At 40.9% G+C, this 5,729-nt stretch overlaps 1 pseudogene; it reads right to left on the bottom strand.

Moving 5' to 3' along the window:
- Positions 1-2,866: 2,866 nt before the first annotated feature.
- LOC101998450 lies at positions 2,867-3,168 on the bottom strand (annotated as a pseudogene).
- Between the last annotated feature and the right edge of the window lie 2,561 nt (positions 3,169-5,729).

The raw sequence follows: 5,729 nt of genomic DNA, 5'->3' as shown, positions 1-5,729 counted from the left end.
CTAGCTCTTGTAGACCAGACTGGCCTACAAACTCACAGAGATCCACCTGCCTCTGCCTCCCGAGTGCTGGGATTAAAGGCTTGTGCCACCACCTCCCCGCCTGAAACCAAGATGTTTAAAACAGCATGGAGGTTAACAATCTGGCTTGATAGAGCAGAACTGTGATCCTCACATTTAGGAGGCAGAGGCTAGAAGGTCTCTGTAAGTTCATGACCAGATTGGACTACAGAGTAAGACTCAGATCAACCTGAGCTACTACACAGTGAGACTTTGTTAAAGCAGGAGGATGAGGAGGATTAAACAAACAAAATAATCGAACTGGTAGCAATCAAGGGAAAGTTCACTGGCAGCATTTCCTGTCTCGAAAGCTGAGGATCCCAGCACACAGTTCCTCCCTTGGCAATCCTTGTCCTGGTGCCATTTTACAACAGTGCTATATTTGCATCTTCTTTACCTCAATTCAAGGACATGCAGTTAATTCTAAAGGAGGAAGAGTGCAAAATAGCACATGTAGCCAGGCAGCATGGTGCATGCCTGTAATCCCAGTACTTAAGAGACAGAGGCAGGCAGATCTCTCTAAGTTCAAGACCAGTGTGGTCTACAAAGCAAGTTCCAGAACAGGAAGAAGTGTTACACAGAGAAATCCTGTCCTGAAAAAACAAGGAAAAAGACAAAACAAAACAAAACCCACCATGTGCTTGAGTTCACTTGTGAACGGTCCTGGCTGCAGAGACAAACAACAGGATGTTATCAACGCCACAACATAGAAAATACTTTCTAACCAATAAATTTTCCTGTTCTACTCTCCAAGTTGTTCAAAATCAAGCTACATTTTTTAAAATATTATAGTTACACACACACACACACACACACACACACACACACACACACACACACCCCACTTTTGAGAGAAGGGCTTCTGTATGCAAGGCTGACCTCAAAACCCCTTAGTTAGCTAAAGATGACTTTGAACTTCAGATATTCTAACCTCCAACTTCTATGTGCTCAGATTACAAGCATAACCACTTTAAGGTTTAATTTTTAATGATACAAGAAATCTGACTTAAGGCATTTTTCCATGGCCTGCAAAAAGAATGTCTAGTGTATGAAATGATGTAAAACACACGAACATTGTATATTGACCTTTTACATGAATATCGCATGTGTACATATACTCAGACCCTTAAATCATATGACTCTACACACATTTCAATGGAGCAGTGTTTAGAGAATGTGCTAGAGTTGTGGTAAACCCTGAACTTTATATTTAAACCCTGATATGCAATATCTCAGAACAAGTCAGTAACAGAACTCATAACATGATCTTTCCATTTCAGTCCTTGCTCCTAGAAGAAATAAACACCTTTGACTGAGTAACACTCTAGGCATCCTGGGAAAGGTAGCAATCTACTGCATGTACACACAGCTTTCCTGCTGGACAGAGAACCTTATCTGCTGCAGAGGTTCAGTAGGTTTTCTTCTGTAAATATAAACTACTTCTGTACAACACAATAGTTAAAGTATTGATAAACACATCAGGGAGAAGAGGTCAGTGGTAAAGGCTCACTCCTGTCTCCTAGAAAAAAACTGCTACACATTTGTATTTTTATAACCTCTTCCACTACACTCCCCTAAATGACTGATCAAAACTCTAAATCCTTGGTTCTCAATCTTCCTAATGCTGCAACTTGTTAATGTAAATATCTTTGGAGATAGATGTCTTCCAAAGGGGACACAACCCACAGGCTGAGAACTGCTGCCCTAAAGGAAAGAGAAATTAACACTTACCATAAAATTCTCCATTATTCTTAGGAAGGGTGTTCACATATGCATAGACTATCAATAAACACACAATTAATTAGAAAATACACACTATCTGTATTTTTAGATTTAATTTTAGATTTTTATATTATATACCAGTAGGATCAAAAACCCATTGCCATTGTTCTTGAGTTCTCAGTAGTCCTCATTGTCCGCTATATTCAGCAAGTCCAGTTTTATCCGATGCTTTTTCAGACTCAGGCCAGCTGGCCTTGGTGAGTTCCCGATAGAACATCCCCATTGTCTCAGTGTGTGGGTGTACCCCTCGCAGTCCTAAATTCCTTGCTCGTACTCCCTCTCCTTCTGCTCCTGATTTGGACCTTGAGATTTCTGTCTTGTGCTCCAATGTGGGTCTCTGTCTCTGTCCCCTTTCATCGCCTGATGAAGGTTAATAATCAGGAGGATGCCTATATGTTTGTCTTTGGATTCACCTTCTTATTTAGCTTCTCTAGGATCACTAATTATAAGCTCAATGTCCTTTATACTGGCTTTGGGGGAGCCTAGGCAGTTTGGACGCTCACCTTACTAGACCTGGATGGAGGTGGGCGGTCCTTGGACTTCCCACAGGTCAGGGAACCCTGATTGCTCTTCGAGCTGATGAGGGAGGGAGACTTGATGGGGGAGAGGGAGGGAAATGGGAGGCGGTGGCGGGGAGGAGGCAGAAATTCTTAATAAATATATAAATTTAAAAAAAATAAAGATTACATATCTTAAATAGTCCACTAAAAAAGTGCACTGAGAACACATGTAGTAATTTGAATGTAATTGGACCCCACAATCTCATAGGGAGTGGCCACGAGCCTCATGGTAAAATATAAAATAATGGAAATGGATGAATTCTAGATGTAAGAGCTAGCTAGCAATATGCTTAAGCTATTGGCCAAATAGTATTGAAATAATACTGGATTCCTTCCCTCCTTCCTTCGTTCCGTCCTTCCTTCTTTTTTTTTTTCCCATGGGAAAAATGTTTATTTTGAAATTATTTTAGTTTAGAAATACAAAACCTCTTGGGGAGGGAAAAAGGAAAGGAAAACACAAAATATACAGGCAACTTTTTATTTCATAAGCTTCTCACACCCTCATTTGCTCCTAGTTCCCGCGAAGAGAAAGCATTCAGCCACCCACAATAATGTTATTAATAGGGATATGGATCAGTTTCACAAAGAAGCCAATGAATCCCATGATAGCAAATCCTATGGCTGTGGCCATGGCAATCTTCTGGAATTCTTTTCTGTCGGTTTTGGTGCATCTTTTAACCAGCCGAATTGAGTCCTTTACGAACTGCCGACTTGGTTCAACAAACTGCATTACCTGATCCATGACTGATTGCGGGACGGCGGCTTGAGGAGGAAAAGACACTTAGCTTAGGAAAGGACTCCCTTCCTTCTTTTTAATGTGGATTCTGGGAACTGAACTGAGTTAAGTCATTGTGCTACAGGGAAACCCTTTACTAACAAAGTTCTCTCTCCAAGTCCAATGTCCATATTTTGATGTGAATAATTCACACACACACACACACACACACAGAGACAGAGACAGAGACAGAGAGACAGAGACAGAGAGGAGAGAAGCATATGTAAAGGAACCATAGAAGTGTAAGGGGCATAGGGAGTGGGGTTAAAAGATATGGAGGGGGAAACGGTTATACTCTTTGTACAAAATATACATGTAAAACATTCAAATATATAATTTTTATTTCTTATTTAAATTGTCTATTGCTCAATTAATTAAACTGTTGATTTGATTTTTTGTGTTTTAATTAATTTTTTGTTTGTATTTTTTGTGTTTTGAGACAGGGCTTCTCTGTAGCTTTGGAGCCTGCCCTGGAACTAGCTCTTATAGACCAGGCTGGCCTCAAACTCACAGAGATCTTCCTGCATCTGCCTCCTGAGTGCTTGGGTTAAAGGTGTGTGCACCAGTGCCTAGCCTTTTGTGTTTTAATTTTAAGAGAGGGTCTCATTGTGTAACCATAGTTGAACTGACCCAGTCTGTGTCCTGAAACTTGAGAGCCTCATGCTTCAAGTCCTAAGTGCTAGCATTACAGGCATATATTAAAATTGCGTTTAGTTGTTTCTCAAGCCTGGTTGGGAAAGTTCCGTGTGAGGAATGGCAAGCAGGCAGTTCAGATTACAATCAGCATCCAGTCTCTTGCAGTTTCTGATGTCTATGGTTTTTTGTCAGATATTCTCCCAGGTGCTACAAAAATACACACACAGCTGACAGGCCCAAGTCTCTATCTCTATGGGAAACATGATAATATAAAATATTTATGGAAATGGGGCTCTTCCTGTAAGAATGAAACAGAAGAGACTGATTCACAGTGATATAGTCAGCCAAAGGAAAATAATTTAGCACATAGAGCTAGCGCACACCTTCTGTTTTCAGAGGATCTGATCAATGGGGCACGAGAGGAGGCTCAGGAAGCAGATGGACTGTTTTCATTTTTTTTTTTTAAAAAAAAGAAAGGAGAAAATACTTATAACTTCTTTTGTTTCTCAGTATTTACATCTTCTTTGTCTTGAAATGCATAGTGGTTCAGAGTCAAGATCTAGAGTCAGTTTTATTTTTAAAGTAAATAGTAAGGAACCTTGGATACATGGATGCTTAACGGACAAAAAAGCACATAAAACATCAAAACCTAAAATTATTATCTTAAGCCAGTGGTTCTTAACCTTCCTGTTGTTGTGACCCTTCATGTTGTGATGACCCCTAACCATAAAGTTACCTGGTTTATACTTCATAACTGTAATTTTGTTACTGTTATGAGTCATAATCTAAATATCTCTGTTTACTCATGGTCTCAGGTTACCCCTGTGAAAGGGTTGTTCAGCTTCCTAAGTGGTCAGGACTATAGGTTGAGAAATGCTGTCTTAAGCAGGAGAAAGGTCTACTTATGAATTTATCAAGACCTGTAAGAGCCAGGCAGGTTGCCACCTGCCTGCTTTGGAGAGTGCCCTTTCCGGGTGCCTCAGTTGGCTTAAACCTCTTCCAGGTAGCAGGTCTGGTCCCTGTCTTCTTTGCAGCTCAGCTTATCTGAATCTTCTTGGCAGCTCTGCTCTTTTTGAGAGTCTACTTTGCAGCTTGGCTCTGATTACTCTGGAAAGGAGGGGCCGAGTAAATCTGGTCATTTACAGGGACTTCCTGAAACTATTTGAGTTGTTTACCTTTCTGTTTGAGTTTTCCTGCCATCCTGACACCCAGTCTTCCAGTCTAGAAATGCCCTCACAGATATACCCAGAGGTGTGTCTCCAAGGTGACTCTAAATCATGTCAAGTTGACAATCTATAGTAACCATCACACCTGGAACTGGAGAATGGAGGAAAACCTGAAGATTCAGGCAAAGCATGTCTCTCTAGAAACCGGGTGTTTCAGAAGGCATGTTAAGGGAGGTGGCAATTTGGAAGAAGATATGAAGGAAGACAGATAGAGCTGGCATGCAGAGAGCCAGATGTGAACAGGGCAGCAGAACTGGCAGAGACTCCCCAGAGGGCTCATAAATCACAGAAAGAATTTTGGTGTTCATCACAAGAGCAATGGAATGTAATAAAGGATTTTAAGAAGAGGACCAGACACAGTCTCATATTCATTTTAGTAAGATCACTAAGACAGACAAATTCCACGGTTATAGAGTGAAAATACAAACAATCAGGAGACTACTGCCAAGGTTCCTATGTTTATTTATTTGCCCAGTTAGTTTTTGAGATGGGGCCTTCTGTATCCCAGATTTGCCTTGCTTGAACTTTCTACGTAGCCAAGGATGACCTTGAACAGGATCCTGATCTTCTGTCTGTACCTCCTGCATGTGTGCATCATCAAGCATGGCCACTTCCACGACAAACGCCACCAGCTGTGTGAAAGGTTCTTTTTGTTAATATCTCTGGGAACCCGAGATGCACTTTGACCTTTCG

Source organism: Microtus ochrogaster, chromosome 1 (genome assembly GCF_000317375.1).
Source record: "Microtus ochrogaster isolate Prairie Vole_2 chromosome 1, MicOch1.0, whole genome shotgun sequence".
In the NCBI taxonomy this organism is placed as follows: domain Eukaryota; kingdom Metazoa; phylum Chordata; class Mammalia; order Rodentia; family Cricetidae; genus Microtus; species Microtus ochrogaster.
The sequence above is the reverse complement of the archived record's forward strand: the minus strand, read 5'-3'. Positions and strand labels throughout refer to the sequence as shown.